The 22,280-nt window shown below is 39.8% G+C and overlaps 1 protein-coding gene across 1 annotated transcript in view; it reads right to left on the reverse strand.

The window, feature by feature from the left end:
- Positions 1-22,280, reverse strand: part of SYT9 (synaptotagmin 9) — a 212,663-nt gene that overhangs the window by 189,878 nt on the left and 505 nt on the right. The window lies entirely within an intron of this gene.

Consider the following 22,280-nt stretch of genomic DNA (forward strand, 5'->3'; position numbering starts at 1 on the left):
CTGTAGTTCTTGCTTGTTCACTCTATGCCAGCCCCTGTATAGCCAGCTACTGTACTGTACCACTATACTTTTCAAGGCACTATAAGATTTAAAATATTTTTGTGTGTTTTTTTTAATGTATTATTTGTGTGAAAAGTATTATAAACCTGTTACAGTATAATATTATCTTTGATTGTGTTAGTTGGATATCTAGGATAACTTTATTGGACTTACTGGCTAACAATTTGCTGGAACAAACTGGACTTATGAATGTTCTTGGAACAAAACTCATACGTGTGTAGAGGACTTACTGTGTATATAAAATAAACAAGATCCTACAGTATAGCACAGGGAACTATATTCAATATCCTGTAATAAATCTTAATAGAAAATAATATGAAAAAGGATATGTGTATATATGCATGCATGCTCAGTCGCTTCAGTTGTGTCAGACTCCTTGCAACCCCATGGACTGTAGTCTTCCAGGCTCTTCTGTCTGTGGCATTTCCCAAGCAAGAATACTGAACTGGGTTGCCACGCCCTCCTCCAGGGGATCTTCCTGACCCAGGGATCAAACCGGGGTCTCCTGTGTCTCCTGCATCACAGGCGGATTCCTTACCACTGAGCTACCAGGGAGCCCGTGTGGGTGTGTATACATATGTGTACACATATACACACATACATATATAACTGAATCACTTTGCTATACACCAGAAACTAAAAAATTGTTAATCAACTATACATCAATAATTTTTCTTTAATTTCTTTAAAAGAATCAAACAGTATAACAGCCAATTCTCACCCTTCTGACATTCCCCTATGCTCTAAGCTGCATTATTATAAGGGCACTATTTAATACCTACTCCTCTCCATGTGTTTCCCTGGATTAAATCTGATGACTGTCCATACCTTAAAACATCACCTTTTACTGTACAAGCATATGCTATAAAACCTTTGTTTTGTGAATCTGTCCAGTTTAACTTCCCAGTTCCCACATACTGAGACACTGGGAAAGACAGCTGTGATTGAGCCACTGAAGTGTAAAATAATACAAAAACTAAAAGATCAAAAAACCAATGTAATGGAAAAGAGCTGCAATTTTAATCTTTATCGGCTGCAGAGTGGATCCTCTCAAACTGAACCTATGGGGATTAGATTCCTCCCAGAGAAGCCTCCAGTAATCCACACACAAATGGCCTCTAAAGCAGCAGGATGGAGTTAGGATCAATGGATGCTTCTACCAATGGCATTTGGAAGTAAAAAAGAAAGGCTTGGGGGGATTTTCTAGTTCTCTTTGTAGACTCTCTCTGAAATAGGTTCCATAACATGATGAATTTTAGCTGCATCAAAATTAAAGTAATCCACACAAAGCATTTCCAAAGCCCCAGAAGAAGGATGACCTATAAATTCAGGATATTATGGTGACATTAAATCTAAGTATCAGTCACAATGGAATAGATTAGAGAAGAACAAACAACAGTTTTCTCACTCCCTATGAAACAATCTGGGAAGTCCTTAGAGCTAGCTCAGCTATTCCATCAACTGACATCCATACTATTTGAAAACATCAGAACTGAAAATATGCTTAACCTGAGATTTTCTAAGTAAGGTGTCACAAGTGGTTCTAATTTATTCTGTCATTCATGCCTATTTCCTTGTTACCCAGGTTTTTCTGATGGGAAGTGAACATACTGGAAAGAAGGGTTGATAGCCTATAGGAATCAAGCAAACAATTCTCTAAGCTCAGAGCCTCATTAGAATTTTTAAAGACCTTATTTACAGTATACTTATCCTAAATTAAAAATAAGTGATAATCATATTACATGCTTAGCAATAAAGAAGACCATGATTTTAGTTAGCACCAGAATGCTACAGCTACATCCTACAGCTAAATTTTCTATAGAATTTATTATTAGTTGCATCAATGGCATCTGTACTTACAAATAATTGGGAGATAACTTATTGTGGTAAGGAAAAAAAAAGATAAATGATAATAGTAAATGCATTTCATGCTTAGATTTCCTTCCCTAACATTTTATAATGGTTTTATACAGATGGTTGGAGCACTTATTTTGACAATGGGGCTGTAAAAAGTAATCTCAATCCATAAAAGCTATAAATGCATGTCATTTGCAACCCTGGCGGCACACCAGACTCACATGTAGAGATATTTTAGGTGTTACTACAGAAGACTGGTTTAGTCGGTTTGGGGACTGGGCAGTTGTGTTTTCAAAAGTTTCCCAATTGATTCTGATGCACAGCTGGAATTAAGAATCACATTCCAAAACTCTTAAATAAGTTTCTAGTGGGCCTTAGCATTCAACCTTTTCTCACTTTCTTTGATTTCCACTAACTTTTTCCCAATGACCTACCAGCTGACTGGTAGATCTGCCTGGACATCTGCATCAGATCTCAAAACATTCTTATATTTCAAGGATTTAAAAATAATTGTATTATTTCCCCCCCAAAAAAATGCTGGACATCCAACAGTAAACCTAATAAATCACATGACCATCTTTCCAGGTACTTATGTCAGAAATATGGAAATTAGGATCCCTCTAATTCTTATCAGTGTACCAACCGTTTTACCTCTTAACATTTTTAGTATAAATGTTATATAGCAGCCTGAATTGGAGGGGAGTTTAGGGGAGAATGCGTACATATATATGTATGGCTGAGTCCCTTCGCTGTTCACCTAAAACTATCACAACACTGTTAATTGGCCACGTTTCAATACAAAATAAAAAGTTTAATAAAGCAAATATTTTTTGGACTTCCTTGGTGGTACAGTGAACAGGAATCTGCCTGCCAATGCAGGGGACACCGGTTTAATTGCTGGCCTGAGAAGATTTCACATGCCTCAGGCAACTAAACCCTGTGGGTCACGACTACTGAGACCCTGTGTGGTAAGTACTGAAGGCCACACACCCGAGAGCCTGCAGGCTGAAACTACTGAAGCCCGCAGAGTCTATGCCCCATGACAAGAGAAGCCACCACAATGGGAAGCCTGTGAACCACAACAAAGAGTAGTTGCCCCTCACCGCAACTAGAGAAAGCCGGCACAAAGCAGCAAAGACCTAGCACAGTTAAAAATAAACTTAAAAAACAATTTAAAACATTTTTACATCTATCATCAGTTTTCCAATTCCATTGTCTTAAAACATCCCTTCAACACTTCTGCCTGGATAAATACTAAGAGTCTATTATTTTTGGTGTTTTCTTTAAATTCCCCCAGCTTTTCAACTGCACCACTATATGTCATCACTACACATCCTCATTGCAGACATTTCTCATGCAAGTCATTTCCTGGCCTGCTGTCATTCTCTCCAACACTACTTCTGTCTTAATTTTTGGTTAGTTCAATACTTCCCAAACTCTGGTTCTTTCCCTTTCTTCCTTCAATCACTCGTCCCCCACCCTGCCTTACAGCCTCATTCCCATGATCACACCCTAGACCCAGTCATCGAGCAGCTGTAACCCTCTATAATCTCTGTCTGGCTCCGTCCTTCTCACTGCATTCCTGGTAATCATCTCCCCCCGAGCACCTATAGTCCACTAACCCCACCACCTCTTCACTATTCCCAACTCACCATGTGTCCACTGCACTTTCCTGACCTAGATGAAATTGCAAATTCAATTTCTAATGATGCCACTTTATATACCCTCAACTCTTTTCATGTTTTTCAAATATAGTTAATGTACAACATTACAAAAATGGTTGTTCAGTCTCTCAGTTGTGTCTGACTCTTTAAGACCCCAAGGACTGCAGCATGCCAGGCTTCCCTGTCGTTCACAATCTCCCAGAGTCTGCTCAAACTCATGTCCATTGAGTCCATGATTCCATCCAACTGTCTCATCCTCTGTCACCCCCTTCTCTTTCTGCCTTCAATCTTTTCCAGCATTGGGGTGTTTTTCAATAAGTCGGCTCTTCCCATCAGATGGCCAAAGTACTGGAGCTTCAGCTTCAGCATCAGTCCTTCCAATGAATATTCAGGGTTGATTTCCTTTAGGAATGACTGGTTTGATTTCCCTGCTGTCCAAGGGACTCTCAAGGGTATTCTCCAGCACCACAGTTTGAAAGCATCAGCTTTTTGGCACTCAGCCTTCTTTGTGGTCCAACTCTCACATCCATACATGACTACTGGAAAAACCATAGCTTTGACTATACAGACCTTTGTATAGTCTCTGCTTTTTAACATGCTGTGGAGGTTGTTCATAGCTTTTCTTCCAAGGAGCAAGCGTCTTTTAATTTCATGAATGCAGTCACCATCCACAGTGATTTCAGAGCCCAAGAAAATAAAATCTGTCTCTGTTTCCATTTTCTCCCCCATCTATTAGCCATGAAGTGATGGGACCAGATACCATAATCTTTATTTTTTTGAAGTTGAGTTTTAAGCCAGCTTTTTTGCTCTCCTCTTTCAACTTCAGCAAGAGGCTCTTTAGCTCTTTGCTTTCTGCCATTAGCGTGGTATCATCTAGTGATTCCAGCCTGTACTTCATCTAGCCTGGCATTTCACACGATGTACTCTGCACATAAGCTAAATAAACAGGGTGACAATACAGAGCCTTGATGTACTCCTTTCCCAATCCTGAACCAGTTCATTGCTCCATGTTCAGTTCTAACTGAGGCTTTTTGACTTGCACACAGGCTTCTTAGGAGGCAGGAAAGGTGGTCTGGTATTCCCATCTCTTTAAGAATTTTCCACAGTCTGTTATGATCCACACAAAGGCTTTAGCATTGTCAATGAAGCAAAAGTAAATATTTTTGGAATTCCCTTGCTTTTTCTATGATCCAGTGGATGTTGGCAATTTGATCTCTGGTTCCTCTGCCTTTTCTAAATTCAGCTTGCACGTCTGGACATTAAATAAGTTACAGGTATACAATATAGTAATTCACAGTTCTTAAAGATTATATTCCATTTATAGCCTTATAAAATATTGACTTTGTCCCCTTTATTGTACAATATATCCTGTGGCTTGGTTTGTAACTAATAGTTCGTATCTCTAAACCCCCTACCACTATATTGCCCTTCTCTCCTACCCTCTCCCCACTGGTAACTACTAGTTTGTTCTCTATATCTATGTGTCTACTTCTTTTTTGTTATATTTATTAGTTTGTTGTATTTTTTAGATATCACACATAAGTGGTAACTTAAGAGTATTTGTCTTTATCTGATTGACTAATTTCACTAAGCATAACACCCCCCAAGCCCATCCATATTGTAGCAAATGGTAAAATTACATTCCCTTTTATGACTGAGTAGTATTCCCTTGTATATATACGTACATTCTTTATTCAGGCATATGTTGATGGACACTTAGGTTGCTTCCATACCTGAAAGCAGCTCTTGTAAATAATGCTGGTATAAACACTAAGATACAGGAATCTTTTCCCATTAGTGTTTTCTTTTCTGGATATATACCCAAGAGTGGAACTGTTGAGTCATATGGTAGTTCTTCTATTTAGTTTTTTGAGAAACCTCCATTCTGTTTTCCACAGTGGCTGCACCAATGTACATTCCCACCAATACCAACAGTTTATGAGGGTTTCCTTTTTCCCACATCCTCATCAACATTTGTCATATATGTCCTTTTCGATGCTATCCATTCTGACAGGTATGAGGTGATACCTCACTGTGGTTCTGATTTACACTTCTCTGATGGCTAGTGATGTTGAGCAACTGTTCATGTTCCTGTTGGCCATGTGCATGCATGTTCTCTTTGGAAAAATGCCTGAGGTCTTCTGTCCATTTTTTAATCAGGTTTTTTTTGATGTTGAGTTATATAAGCTATTTATATATTGAGCAGGCTAAAAAGTTTATTTGGGGTTTTCTGTTATATCTTCTGGAAGAACCCAAATGACCAATATATTGGTCAATCCAATATATTGGATATTAACCCCTTACTGGTCGTATCATTTGCAAATATCTTCTCCCATTCAGTAGGTTATCTATATACTATCAATTCTTTTGCCATACTTTCATTGTCACACATAAGCACAAGGCTGCTCCCGTCACTTCGTGCCTGTAAAAACACAGTTGCACGTGGCAAGAGAAAACCTTATATCCATGCTGGTGGATATCATTTTAAATTCACAAGCACCACCTTCAAGTGGGCCCTTAATGTTGTCTGGCAGGCACACTCTACTTCCCTAATCCATTCAATCTTCTACCTCCTGGACTATTATTTCTACTTTTCCTCTTTTCAAACACTCAGCATCTTCTACCCCATCCTTACTCTCAAATGGTAACCCTGAAGCCTCTTTTTTCACTGATAATGGAAGAGCAAAGAGAAGACAATTCTGTAAGATCCCAAACCACACCTGCTCACCTGGAACCACATACTCTGCCCTGTTTCCTTGACAACAAATGAACTGGTTGAAAAACCCACCAACTCAAACACATCACTCAGGCAGTTCAACCCTCTGCATCATTTTTAACATCTCTCTAGCATACCAACAATTATTTTTTCCTTTCTTTACAAACCATCTTTTGAATCATTTTCTCCTCCCTTTTCCTTCACATTGAAACAAAAAAGCAGTGTATGTTCTCTTTCTCCAACTTCTCTCCTCTCATAATCTCTTAAAGAGCCTATAATCAGACTTTCACCCACTCTATTCACCTATCCCCACTTCAAAACCACTCAGTTCAAGGTCACCAGTGAACTACCTCATTGCTAAATGCAACGAGCAGTCCTTGGTCTTCAACATACTTGACCCACCAGCTGCATTTCACATAAGGTCTTATGCCATCCTCCTAGGAATACTTTCTGCACCTCTAGGCCACCACACTCCTGATTTTCCTCCCACCCTACTTGCTATTCCTTTTCAATCTCCTTTGTTGGTTCCTTCTCCCTCCCTCACCTCTAACTAGTTGTTTGACTTCTTTTATCTTCAGTTACCCCTTGGTAGACTCATCTAATCCCTCAGCTTTAATTGTCATCTTTATGCTGATGGGGTGTGTGTGTGTGTGTGTGTGTGTGTATACGTATATATATATATATATACACACACACACACACACACACACACACACACAGACTTGCTCCTTGACCTCCAGGAGCATATCCCAATGCCCACTCAAGGATATCCCTCCAGCAAGCCTCTCCTCATTATCCTATAGCATGAATTTTTGTTCTCTACTAGATCATTCCCATCACCTAAGTGCTGTTATCTCTTATAACTTTAAATAAAAACAAAAACCCTTTGGTTACCTATTTTACATACGGTATGGGAATTTGCTGTATGACTCAGGGAACCCAAACAGGGCTCCACGACAGGCTGAAGGATGGGAGAGGGAGGGGGATGGGAGGGAGGTTACATAGGTGTACTTATGGCTGATTCTTGTTGATGTATGACAGAAAACTACAAAATTCTTTAAAGCAACTATCCTTCTATTAAAAAATGAAAAAGAAAAAACAAACCAAAAAACCCCTTGATCTCACCTTCCTCACCAGTGACTACAAACTCATGTCTTTCTGCTCTTGTCTACAGAAACACTTGAAAAAGTAGTTTGTTTTGTTTTTATTGCCCCCAATTCCTCTCCCATGAATTTATCTTATGGCCATTCCAGTCTGGCTTGTTCTCACCTCTCAATGATAATGGCTAATCAACTTCATGTCCAATGACCCCTACGTCACTTAACTGCTGTCGTAGTGATCAGCACTCATTCTACTCGACCTAATGGTAGCATATGACACAGATGTTTACTTTTTCCTTTCACACAATGTCTTCTTCATCTTGGCTTTCAGGTCAATACTCTTGTTTGGATCTTCTGGTCTCTATTAGACTTCTTTTGTTGGTTCCTCATTTTCTCTCCATCCTTTTAATACTGCAGAGTTCCAGAACTCAGTCCTCTTCTCACCTCTAGGCAACACCCACCTTCCTAGATGATTCCTTTTAAATATCACCGCCAAGTCTACAACTCTCATATCTAATCTACATCTACAGGACAGTCATCTTTCTCACACACTTTAAAGTCCAGCTTCCTAGTCTGTTCCCTACTTGACACTCTAATAAGCATTTCCAACTTAACACATCCAAAACTGAGCTCCCAATTTTCCCTTCAAACTTATTTCTCTACCTTCCAGCTACCTAGAATCTGACCACTTCTTACCATCCCCAATGCTAACACTCTGGGCCAAGCTACCATCGTCTCTCACACCATCCATATCACTGCTCTCCCTGATTCCACCCTTCTAACAGCCTGTTTTCTATACGCTGGTGAGAGTGACCCTTTCCATTCCTAACTTAGTTATTATTACCCCTCTGCTTCAAACTTTTTCTGATGGCTTCCCATCTTTCTCTGAGTAAAAATGGCAGTGGCTTCTAGGGCCTCAATCAGCATGACATCACTTCTCTGATCTCAACTACTATTAGGCTGATGCAAAAGTAACTGAAGTTTTTGCACGGTTGAAATTTGCCATTTGATATTGAAATACATTCTTAAATAAATGTGGTTATGTTACACATTTTTAAATGTGAATTTCTCACTTTACTTATTTTTTTTTACTAATAATTTATTACTTTCTGTGTATTTTATGTTTATTTTAGACTAGGGAAATGAAGGGAGACAAGAAGCAAATCTGTTTAATTTTCTTGAGTTCAAAATGGGTCATAAAGCAGCAGAGACAACTTGCAACATCAACAACACATTTGGCCTAGGAACTACTAATGAACATACAATGCAGTGGTGGTTCAAGAAGTTTTGCAAAGGAGATGAGACCCTTGAAGATGAGGAACACTGGCTGGCCATCAGAAGTTGACAATGACCAACTGAGAGGACCATCAAAGTTGCTTCTCTTACAACTACATGAGAAGCTGCTCAAGAACTCAACGTCAACCATTCTATGGTCATTCAGCATTTGAAGCAAATTGGAAAGTTGAAAAAGCTTGATAAGTGGATGCCTCATGAACTGTACAAAGACTAAAAAAACCATCCTTTTTGAGTATCGTCTTCTCTTATTCTACACAACAACAACAAATCATTTCTCGATCAGACTGTGATGTGCAATGAAAAGTGGATTTTATATGACAACTGGTACTGACCAGCTCAGTGGCTGGACCGAAATGCTCCAAAGCACTTCCCAAAGCCAAACTTGCACCAAAAAAGGTCATGGTCACTGTTTGGTGGTCTGGTGCCCATCTAATCCACTTTTTTGCTTTCTGAATCACAGCAAAATCATTATATCTGAGATGTATACTCAGCAAATCAATGAGATGCACCAACAACTGCAATGTCTGAAGACAGCACTGGTCAACAGAAAGGGCCCAATTCTTCCCCATGACAACGCCCAATTGCATGTCACACAACTAATGCTTCAAGTGTTGAATGAATTAGTCTACGAAGTTTTGCCTCATTCGCTATGTTCACCTGACCTCTTGCCAACCGACTACCACTTCTTTAAGCAACTCAACAACTTTTTGCATGAAAACACTTCCACAACCAGCAGAAGGTAGAAAATACTTTCCAAGACTTTGTTGAATCTCAAAGCACGGATTTTTACTCTACAGGAATAGTCAGACTTACATCGTGTTGGCAAAAATGTGCTGACGGTAATAGTTCCTACTTTAATTAATAAAGATGTGTTTGAGCCTAGTTAAAATGATTTAAAATTCATGGTCCAAAACTGCAATTACATTTGCACATAATACTTTCCTAACACTTTCCTCTTCCTTGCCAACTCTACCACAGTCCCACTGCCCCTGGCTAATACCTAAACATACCAAGCATGCACCTGTCTCAGGATACTTCCACCTGCTAGTCTGCTGCCTAGAATGCTCTTCCTCCTGATATGTGCACATCTTGCTCCCACATCTCTGGATTTTATTCATACATCAGTTTCTCAGTGATACCACTTTAGTTCCCACACCTATTCTCTTCCCACACTTTATTTTTCTCCTTAGCACTATCAGTAGCTAACATACTCTGGAATTAGCTTATTTACATAGTATTTCCCTCTAGTCAACCTGTAAATTTCATAAGGCAAGCTTTTTATATTCTGTTTGGTTCCCTAGTGTATGTACAATACTGTATTAAGGTACCTGGGTGTGTACAATACCTAGAAGAGAGCTTTGTACTTGGGAGAGGTTCCATAAACATTTGATGAGTAAGTCAATGGCATTTCTAATCATAATCTCTGCAGTCAACCTTCATCCTGCCTCCAGAGTTATCTAATCAGGAGACAAATCTGCTCACCTCAGTTTTCAGCTTAAAACTCTTCAGTTGGTCTGCAGTGCTACAGCTAAGGCAAACTGAAATGTCTTCAGTAGCCAAACATAGCCCCTAAATGTGATAAGTAAAGTTTGCGTGTGTGGCACAGGGGAGGTGGGGTGGATATGAAAAGTGGAAAAGTGTAGGACCTGCCTAAGGGCATTCATTTCATTTAAAGAACTGTATTGGCCTCTTGGGAGCCCCTGTGTCTAGAATAAACCACCACCTCCACAGTGGCTTGGTAGGCACGAGACCTGCCAGGCCTGCTCCCTTCACGGCCCTATAATATCGGAGAAAACAGACTGTGCATATCCTCAAACTGAATGACTGCAATGCAACTGAACACACTGCTTTTTCATTATTAAGTAAACAGGCAAGGAAGCGAGATGTTACTGTTGGCACAGTCTGAAATTTTATCTGAAATCCAGATGTTTGAACCAGATGACTACACTTGCTAAAGGCAGTTTTTACAACTAGATGAGGTAATTACACTTGAGTTTCAGGGTGACACACTTGGGGATCTGAATGGGTAATCACCCATGCAGTGATTCTAATCTGTTAGGACCTTAACTCAGTAAGGAAGAACATCACCACCAACGTCAGCTTTTTTTCCCCCGAGAACCAGGAAGACTTGAGAAGTGCACCCACAGAACTTGCCCCATCCTCAAATCTCCAAACTACTTTGCTGAGAATGGATCCTTTGGGCTCATCACTCTAAACCATACCTGCATCAGAGTGCTCCAGCCCAAGTCCTCTGTGGGACTTTGACGATGGCAAACAAGGACTTCCGTGATCTGACAACCAGTGTTTACCAGAGCAGACTCAACTCTCAACACTCCCAACACATGCTTCACTTACTATTACCAAAGACCCATTCTCATCCTTTAATGTTTGTAAATTTCTAAAATGTCTTTCTCCCCTACCCATTCCAGGCAAAGTGCTCCACCCAAGAATCAACTTCTCCAGGAGTTCTCTATAGATCCACTGAATAATTACTTCTCTCTTTTCCTGCACTGTATCCTGTACATGTCTCCCTTCTGATCTTTATTAATCATAATTATTGCTTTATTTCAGTTCCATGGGGGCAGTAATCATGTCTAATGTATTTTTGAATCAGTGATGCCCAACCTAGTACCTGGCACTTAGTGTTAACTGCTCAGTCATGTCCGACAATTTGCAACCCTATGGACTGTAGCCCACCAGGCTCCTCTGTCCATGGGATTCTCCAAGCAAGAATACTGGAGGCGTTGCCATTTCCTTCTCCAGGGGATCTTACAGACCTAGGGACAGAACCCAGCTCTTCTGCATTGCAGGCAGATTCCTTGCCATCTGAGCCACCTGGAAAGTCCACCTGGCACTTAAGAGGCACTCAATGTATGTTTTTTTAATTTAACGTAATTATAATTTAGAAGAATGATCAGATCATGTGGCTACAGTCCTAGGGAGAGATTGAATGAGGGGGGGAGAAAAAGAGATTCAAGTTACATAACAATTTTTTTCATACCTCACATAAAGGCACTTTGCATGGAAAGAATGTTACAAAAAATTTCTATTTTTTTTAAATTTCTATTTCTTGATGGACTCCTAACATTTTAAAAGGCAGTCTAGTGGAATGGATTGAGCATGGACAGACAACCTGAGTACACTGACTATACACTGCTCCTTCTATAAGCTAACTTGAAAGAATATTTATTGTCCAACTAATGCAAATCAGTAAGAAATACATTAAGAGTCTCAAAATATATATTCACACATGGTAGAGAATAAGTGCACAAAATTCACATAACAGAAAACATAAACTGGTTTAAAATATTAAAAACATTCAATACTACCAACAAAAAAATTCAAGTTGAAACAACAACCAGGTAGGCACTCAAAACGTGTTGAATTAGCTACCTCTTGTCACATTATACCTCCTAACGGTAGTATACTGACTGTCAACATGTAGCAGTGCTAACTGGCCTAGATATGCTGGAAAGCAACTGGAATCCATTGGTGATGATTAATTATTAAGAAATGTTCTTAAAAGAGAGCAGGATACTATAGATATAAAATATTATTTATAGAAAGGAAAAATCAGATGCTAGAAATAACCCCAAAGAAAGGTTAAGAAAAAAAGACATCTACCTTTCAGAATATATGTATATATTCATCACAATAATTACATGATAATGATTGTTCATCATTGAAAAATTATAAAAATAGTAGTAACAATGGATAATATTTACTGAGCACTTACTATGTGCCTGGTACTATGATAAGTATTTCACATGTGTTACGAGATAGATACTAACGTAGGGTTGCTATATTTAGCAAATAAAAATGTAAGATGCCCAATTTGATTTGAATCTCAGATAAACAATGGATACTTGCTATTTATATGAAATTCAAATTTGAATTTGAATAATTTTGAATAATTTGAATACCTTGGCATCCTGTATTTTGTTTAGGTAATAGCACTCCACTTTATTCATAAGATGACTAAGACACAGGGACTGAGTAACTTTACAGGGTCATAGAGCTAATAAGTGGTGATAAAATGCTCAGTTTACAAAAAAGTAAAATAGTAAATTTTGTCTATAATGATATAGGCTTACCTCATTTTGTTGTGCTTCTCTTTATTGCACTTCACAGATACTGCATTTTTTAAAAAATAAATTGAAGGACTGTCAACCTCACATCGAGCAAGCCTATCAGGCCATTTTTCCAACAACATTTGCTCACTTCATGTCTCTCTGTCATATATTGATAATTCTCCCAATATTTCATACTTTTTCATTATTATTATATTTGTTTTGGTGATCTTTGAGGTCACTACTGCAAAAAATATGACTCACTGGAGGCTCAGAAGATGGTTAGCATCTTTTAGCAAAAAAGTATTTTTAAATTATGTACTTTTTAAAGACATAGTGCTATTGTACACTGAAGAAATCACAGAATGGTATAAACATAACTTTTATAGGTACTGAGAAACCAAAAAATTCATGTGACTCATTTTACTGTACTGATCTGGAATCAAACCCATAACATCGCTCAGTTAAGTAGCTCAGTCGTGCCCGACTCTTTGTGAAAGCACACCAGGCTTCTCTGTCCATCACCAACTCCCGGAGCCTACTCAAACTCATGCCCATCGAGTCGATGATGCCATCCAACCATCTCATTCTCTGTCGTCCCCTTTTCTCCCACCTTCAATCTTTCCCAGCATCAGGGTCTTTTCCAATGAGTCAGTTCTTCCCATCAGGTGGCCAAAGTTTTTGGAGCTTCAGCTTCAGCATCAGTCCTTCCAATGAATATTCAGGACTGATCACCTTTAGGATGGACTGGTTGGATCTCCTTGTAGTCCAAGTGACTCTCAAGAGTCTTCTCCAACACCACAGTCCAAAAGCATCAATTCTTCAGCACTCAGCTTTCTTTAGAGTCCAACTCTCACATCCATACATGACTACTGGAAAAACCATAGCTTTGACTAGAGGAACCTTTGTTGGTAAAGTAATGTCTCTGCTTTTTCACATGCTGTCTAGGTTGTCAGAGCTTTTCTTCCAAGGAGCAAGTGTCTTAATTTCATGGCTGCAGTCCGTATTTTCAGTGATTTTGGAGCCCCCAAAAATAAAGTCTCTTCCTGTTTGTATTGTTTCCCCATCTATTTGCCATGAAGCGATGGGACCAGATGCCATGATCTTAGTTTTCGGAATGTTGAGCTTTAAGCCAACTTTTTCACTATCCTCTTTCACTTTCATCAAGAGGCTCTTTAGTTCTACTTTGCTTTCTGCCATAAGAGTGGTGTTATCTGCATATCTGAGGTTATTGATATTTCTCCCAGCAATCTTGATTCCAACTTGTGCTTCAACCATCCTGGCATTTCACATGATGTACTCTGTATAGAAGGTAAATAAGCAGGATGACAATATACAGCCTTGACGTACTCCTTTCCTGATTTGGAACCAGTCTGTTGTTCCATATCCAGTTTTAGCTGTTGCTTCTTGACTTGCATACAGGAGGTATGGTCAGTTGTCGGTGTCAGGAGGCAGGTCAGGTGGTCTGGTATTCCCATCTCTTTAAGAATTTCCCCCAGTTTGTTGTGACCCACACAGTCAAAGGCTTTGGCGTAGTCAATAAAGCAAAAGTAGGCGTTTTTCTGGAACTCTCTTGCTTTTTTGATGATCCAGCAGCTGAGGGGAACCATGGACAGGTGATACTACCACCACCAAATCCATTTACTGAGCATTCACTTGCGCACTTACTCTGGGTGCTGTGCTGTAACAGCCCTCCACTCCCATTTTACACATGGATCTAATCCAGGTCTCCTGCATTGTGGGCAGATTCCTAACCAACTGAGCCACCAGGAAAGCCCTGAACAGTGTGAAGAATTAAATATTTTGCTCAAGGTCATAAAATGAGTAAGGGCAGGACCAGATTCTAACTCCAAAGTTCTTGCTTATTCCACTTTGTCATCTTGATTTCCCGGGTGAGACTTTTTTTCTTTCGAATGCAGTTCTATCAGTGTTGGTATAAAAGTTGTTGTGTGATAAAATACATGTACGAGGAATATTTCAAGACCTGCAGAACCTAGTTGTTGGAGTTTGCCTTGGTTTAAAGCCATACTTTGAGCCAGCCCAATGAAATACCTGAAGTGGTAAACATTTATGGCTCAAATGTGATTTCATTTAGAAAGCAGAAATACAGACCCCAGAGTTGTCTTTTGGAAAGTGAGACTGCTCCCCCACTGGTGCCTCTCATTAAGCTCCTCCCTTTCCCTGGAACTTGGTAGTTTCCTCAAGTAAGTCACTTAGGGAGGGATTCTGATATATATATATATATATATATATATATATATATTTTAAGCCAACCGCATGAGAAAGTCCACATGCACACACAAACACGAAAGTGCCAGTACACTTTTACAATGAAAGCAATGCCCATGTTCTATACGTAACAGGGAATGTTAGGGTGATTTCCCTTAGGTGGCAGCTTAAGTTGTCCTTGAAAGTTTAGCCTACATAAAAAGTTTGTGCTTTTGACTGTTTATTCTGAAAGAGATGGCTGGCCACAAGGCTGCCTATGATGCTTTTACCAGAATTTGCTTTTGTTTTTCCCTCTTGAAAATTACCTCATGACTAAAGCACTCACTGATCCATGTAGAGGAATCCCATGGAGATGAAAACACACTTGTTTAAATAAAATATTTATGAAGAAGCCCTAAAATGTCACTGAAGTAAATGCAAATTAAATCTTCACAGATTGTGCATCCAACATGCCACTCATTCCTTATAAGACTCTCCAGTTCCTGAGTGCAATTAACATTAATTTTTAAAAATTAATCCCATTGTGCATAATCACACCAATGTCTATTCATAAAAATTCCGTGTTTGAAGGCTGATTTTTCTCTTGACTTCCTTTGAAAATCTGAATTAAGGCTAATGTTTAATCTCAGTGATCATTTTGGAAATTTTTCCTTACAAACTATATTTAATTATTATTTTACATGTACATCTTTTAATAAGTTACTTCACTCTAAATAAATATAAGGTGACATTAACGACAGTTCCACTTCCTGGCCTTTTAATAATTTGGACATGATTTTCTCAATTTGTTCTTTTTTCCCCTATACTGAGTGAATTTAATGGATTCTCATGATATTTTTAAAGAGTCCTCAAAATAAAAATTGGGGGTAATATTGTCAAAAGAAATTTAAGAATCAGTTAGTTGATTTGGGTGGTAATTGTACAAGGTAAAAGTCAAAGCCCCTGCCTTGACACCATCTTTCCTAATTTTGCAAAAAAGAAATATGAGTTGAGTTGAGAAGGGTTAGGTGGGTTCACTCTTATTATGAGTGAGACTTATTGGTCTCACTCAACAGTTATCTTCTACCTGGTACACATTAGAACCAACTGAAGAACATATATAAAAATATACCAATACTAGGTCCCACCACCAGAGATTCCAATTTAATTGGTCAGGGTAGAGCTCAGTTATTGACAGTTTCTTTATTGCTGTTTGCTTGTTAGAGCTCCCTAAGTGTTTCTAACATGCAACAAAGGTTGAAAATCAATCTAGAAAACCAGTCTAGAAAAAAGCATCTCCTAACGAGGGTTAACGTCCACCTAGAAAGAGGGATCATCAGTGATGTGCCATAAAAGTCTACTTCACACCCTGAGGAGGTGAACATTCTCTGGTGTTAGTCACTCAGTTGTGTCCAACTCTGTGACCCCATGGACTGTAGCCCACCAGGCTCCTCTGTTCATGGAATTCTCCAGCCAACAGTACTAGAGTGGGTAGTCATTCCCTTCTCCAGGGCATCTTCCCAACCTAGGGACTGAACCTGGGTCTCAATGTAGGCAGATTCTTAACCCTCTGAGCCAACAAGAAAGCCCCCAAACACTCTTGAGTTCAACCGAAAAATGAAAAAAAAAATCCCTAGAAATACAAAGCTGGAATATCAATGGAAAACTAGTATCATGAATAAAAGAATTCATGACCAAGATACTGAATGATGTCCATCAACAGACGAATGGATAAAGATGTGGTGTATGTACACACACACACACACACACACACACACACACACACACACACACAGTGTGAAATACTACTCAGTCAGGAAAAAGAATGAAATAATGCCATTTGCAGCAACTTGGATGGACCTAGAGAATATTACACTAAGTAAAGTAAGTAAAAAAGAGAGAGAGAAATATCATATAATAAGATATGATATCACATATAAGACAAATATCACTTACATGTGGAATTTTTTAGAAGTTCGAAAAAGATACAAATGAACTTATTTACAAAACAGAAACTGACTCACAGACTCACACAGAAAATGAACTTATGGTAACTAAAGAGGGCGAAATAAATTAGGAGTTTGGAATTAACAGATACACACTATTATAGTAAAAATAAATAAACACAAGGACCTACTATATAGCCCAAGGAAGGATAATCAATATCTTATAATAACTAAAATAGAAAAAAATTGGAAAAGAAGATATGTGTGTGTGTATAAAACTGAATCACTTTGCTACACACCTAAAACTAACTTAACATTGTAAATCAACTACGCTTTAAATTTAAAAAGCAAAAGTAAAAACACAGAGGAAAATCTTTATAACTGCATAGAATTTAACCTACAATTAGAGATTAAATCCATTATAGAAAAACAGAATAGAGATAGGACATTTATTTTTTTTTATTTTTATTTTTTTTATTAGTTGTAGGCTAATTACTTTACAATATTGTAGTGGGTTTTGTCATACATTGACATGAATCAGCCATGGATTTACATGTATTCTCCATCCCGATCCCCCCCTCCCACCTCCCTCTCTACCCAATCCCTCTGGGTCTTCCCAGTGCACCAGGCCTGAGCACTTGTCTCATGCATCCAACCTGGGCTGGTGATCTGTTTCACTATAGATAATATACATGCTTCAATGCTGTTCTCTCGAAACATCCCACCCTCGCTTTTTCCCACAGAGTCCAAAAGTCTGTTCTATACATCTGTGTCGAGATAGGACATTTAAATGAAAAAATAACCTAGGAAATTTTCATTGACAATAACTCCTAGATACTTAGAATATGTGATGTGTTTACCTAGAAGCTACTCTGACTTAGACTCGACTCTCTTTTTCTTACAAAGGAACCCATGGCCCTGGGCTAGTTCAGCTCTCTGCACTTCCATTTATTCATATATACAATCTCTTTTAGCAATGATTCTCAAACTTTAATGTGCCTATGAATTACCTGAGGATCCTGTTAAGACACAGATTCGCTTCAGAAGGTCTGGAGGGCGCCTGAGAGTCTGCATTTCTAACAAGCGCCCAGATGCTGCTGATGCTGCTGCTGCGCAGCTGAACACTTGGAGCAGCAAGGTCTTAGAAGACGTTATGAGGATTAAATGAAATGACCTACATAATGTGCTTGGCACAGATGTGGTTGGCACCCTTCAGAAGAACAGACTTACAAAGAAAATTATAAAACATGGTTAAAACCTAGAAATGACTTGATTCAATCCTCTTTTCTTTTTCAGATGTGGAAACAACAGGATGAGAAAAGTTACAATCACTACCCGCTAACAGCCAAATGGAGAAGAGATGGAATTCTTTTTTGACTGGCAAATAGATGGGGAAACAGTGGCTGACTTTATTTTTCTGGGCTCCAAAATCACTGCAGATGGTGATTGCAGCCATGAAATTAAAAGATGCTTACTCCTTGAAAGGAAAGTTATGACCAACCTAGACAGCATATTAAAAAGAAGAGACATTACTTTACCAACAAAGTTCCGTCTAGTCAAGACTATGGTTTTTCCAGTGGTCATGTATGGATGTGAGAGTTGGACTATAAAGAAAGCTGAGTGCTGAAGAATTGATGCTTTTGAACTGTGGTGTTGGAGAAGACTCTTGAGAGTACTTTGGACTGCAAGGAGATCCAACCAGTCCATCCTAAAGGTGATCAGTCCTGGGTGTTCATTGGAAGGACTGATGTTGAAGCTGAAACTCCAATACTTTGGCCACCTGATGAGAAGAGCTGACTCACTGGAAAAGACCCTGATGCTGGGAAAGATTGAGGGCAGGAGGAGAAGGGGACGACAGAGGATGAGATGGTTGGATGGCATCACCAACTCGATGGACATGGGTTTGGGTGAACTCTGGGAGTTCGTGATGGACAGGGAGGCCTGGTGTGCTGTGGTTCATGGGGTCGCAAAGAGTTGGACACGACTGAGCGACTGAACTGAACTGAAGAATAATTAAGAACAATGAGTGGAAGTTAAACAGAGCTTTTCATTCCATGCAAGAAAAGACCTTTTAGTAATAACTGCTCTCCTACAATCAACTGGCCCTCTTGAGGAAATAGAGCAAAATCCCTGGTTACAAAGTATGAGCACTGACCAGCTGATAACATCAAAGAAGACTTTCATGCCTCAGGTCACTGTGGAACTAACTAAAAGACACTGCATATATAATAGGTACAAAAAATCTTTAGTAAACAAAAAATTTTAATAAAATAAAAATTTCCTTACTTTCCTTGCAACTCTGCTCCTCCTAAAGTCTTGGCAAGTAAATGGAGCTGCTTAGGTCAAAAGCCTTGGTGTCATCCTTAACTCCTCTTCTTTCACTTCTCACATCCATTCCATCAACAAATCTGAGCACTGTGTCTTCAAACTGTGCCCACTAGCCCCTTTGTCTGTCTGGATTACTAGAATAGCCTGCTAGCAAGTTTCCCTATCTTTTTCCCTTGATCTTCAACAGTATTTTCTCAACACAGCAGCCAAAGGGTTGCCACTTCTCTGTTCAATCCCTTCTCATTCAGAGTAAAAACCAAAGCCGTTATAATGGTTTATAAGATCCTACATGATCTTCCCTCTCCATTAACCATTAACCATATTTCTTGTCATTCTCTATCTTATTCGCTCTGTGCCAGCCACCCATGAACTCAACTATTCCTTGAATAACATCAAGGACACTTCTATCTCAGGACCTTTGCACTTCCTCTTCTCTCTGCTGTGAAGGCTATTCGCTGAAATTCACAAGTTAATGGCTGTCATTGCCAATATGTGAAAACGACATAATGACACCTAACAGGATTCTAATTGCTATCTATGGAAAAATGCCCACCCTCAGCTTAAAAATCCACACTTTACTTTCCATAGTTGGTACAGATGAAGGACTGGATGAGGCACTCAAGTTTCAATTTATGACTTATCCTCATTTTTTTTTTTTTAACCACATTTTCACTAAATTCTCTCTTAATACCAAGTTAGGGAAGACTAGGGTTGTACTTCCACATCAGAGCACTGCAGTCACCTGGGCAAAGAATAACCTTTCTGATGGCCCACCGGTCCGTGACCCAGGCTTATCCCACCTCTGGAAAAATGAAAAAAACATACTACATGCAGTGTCATTCTGCTATCCACAGGAAATTATCTCTTTTCTCCTTTCAAAGCCAAAGTTCCTCAGTTGAGCTTGAGAAAACCTAATTACCACTGGGTAGCCAGGGACAGACAATGGGCAGAAAAAGCTGAAACATGGCATTCAAGTGGGCTCCTTTACAGAAAAGGAAGTCACCCACTCATAGAGATGACCTGCTCTAGGGACCCACGTACCAGCACTGCTGCTGGATGGAGTTGCTCTGGTTCCCACTACCCAGCAGCAGAGGTACCATTCACAGCTTTGGGCAGGGCAGCTACTCCAACCACTCAGCGTTTAAGGCTCAGAAATTAAAGGCACTCTTGACTTGGACAACCAAACAGCTTTAAAGGGATGGAGATACATTCATTTGATGTAAGAATTAATGTGGGTAAAGAGAGAAAGGTGGGGAGTGAAGAGAGATTCTGGCCTGAGCTGAAGGGCCCTGGAAGAGAGGGTGTACCTTGGACAGGGGCTTCAGTCTCAGTTCCTCTGATCTTGCACTCACAGTCCCCCTCCCCAGCCTACCTCAATAACAGGCTACTTCCTGACCATAAACCAAAGATCCAGAGGGTCACTGGGCTACCTCAAAACTACTGTACCCTAGTTTAAGATAACAGGACAGTGCTTTTAGGAGCTCAAAGAATAGGATGGCATACTCTATATCAGTGGCTATTTCTCAGCCAAGGAATCAGACGTGACTTTTAAGGACTTCTGAGTGCAGCGGCTGAGGAAAAAACCTAAGAACATGAGATCTAGCTTATAGATTAAAAGGAGCAGAGGCACAAAAATCAGACAAAAAGATGTGGCATGTTTAACATTCAACTCAGCGAGAGGCCTCATCCATCTTCTCTGGTAAACCCACAGAGGACTGCTTATGCGTGCTAATGATGGGGACTCCTGGCACAGGCAAAGAAGTGACACGTTTCAACACTAACACTAGCTTTGGATGAAGCAAGCTAGATAATTTCCTTGTTCCTCCTGCTGAGGACAGAAGCTTTCCCCCAATGAGGACATCATCCCAGGCCCCTGGTTCATGAATGAAGTGCTGTCATTTCCTGTCTGCACTCTGGGTAGCACATCAGTTCAGCAAGGAGCCACACAAAAGCTGGGCATTAAACCCCCAGGGAAATGATGTGAAATCAACAGCATTTCTTGACTTAATTCTCCACTTTGAAGTAACACATTAGTGACCACCCCATACACTTAATTAATATAACCACAGGCGAAGGGAAACAATAACCTATTTTTTTGTTTCTCATTTGTTTTTTAAAAAAGACTTCGAATAGAAAATATCTGATATAAACTTTTAATAGATAACTTCTCTTCACCCCACAGACCTATCTTGGATATATTAACAAGGAAATGCTATTTAAGTCAGGCTCAAAGTAGACCTCTTTACGAATCAAATAATTCTCTAACTTACCCTTGGGTAAATGGATTTTTATGTAATGGATTGGCTTAAAATGAGGAAAATTCATACTAGATAATTTGCACACCAATAGCTCATTTCAAGTTATTTATACACAGGAATATTAGGAGAAGGACCGTTTTCTTATCCCATCTTTAACAACCCAACTACATTATCCTTTTTTTCTTTTTCTTTTTTTTTAGTACTGATGTCAAGAGACTATTTGAGAAAACGATTCCTCAAGGTGAGAAGAATCTCAAGTAAACATTTGGAAGGAATGTGTTTTCCAATAACCAGCAGTGGCTGAGAAGATGCGAGAGACCCAGGACCCTTGGGGAAAAGCAAACGGCTCCACTAAAACTTCCTCTTCCAACCTTAATTGGTCAAAGGCCAAAATAAATGAACTTTCCAAAGTTAGGAGCTTCGAAACTTTCATTAAGAATAACTGCAGGTGCACAAGGCATGACCCGTGAGCCCCTCGACCTCCGTGTGCCCGGCAGCGGGAGCTGGGAGAGCCGGGCGCTCAGGCCCAGGCCGCCTCCACGCGGAGAGACCCAGAGGGAGCGGGTTCAGGCCCGGCTGCCGGACCTGGAGCTCCCAGCCCCCGGCCCAGCGCCGGCTCCCGCCCCGCCCTTCTTACCCCAGACTGAGGAAAAGAAATAGACGCTCCGGGGGGAGGGTGAGAGGCGCCCGGTGGGATTCAGCCACAGCCCGGGGCCGTCCCCAACTCCCAACTTCCCAGAGTTTCCTCTGGCCTCGTCCCCCTTCCCTAGACTCGCG

The sequence above is a fragment of the Dama dama genome, chromosome 1, assembly GCF_033118175.1.
Source record: "Dama dama isolate Ldn47 chromosome 1, ASM3311817v1, whole genome shotgun sequence".
NCBI classification, from domain to species: Eukaryota; Metazoa; Chordata; class Mammalia; order Artiodactyla; family Cervidae; genus Dama; species Dama dama.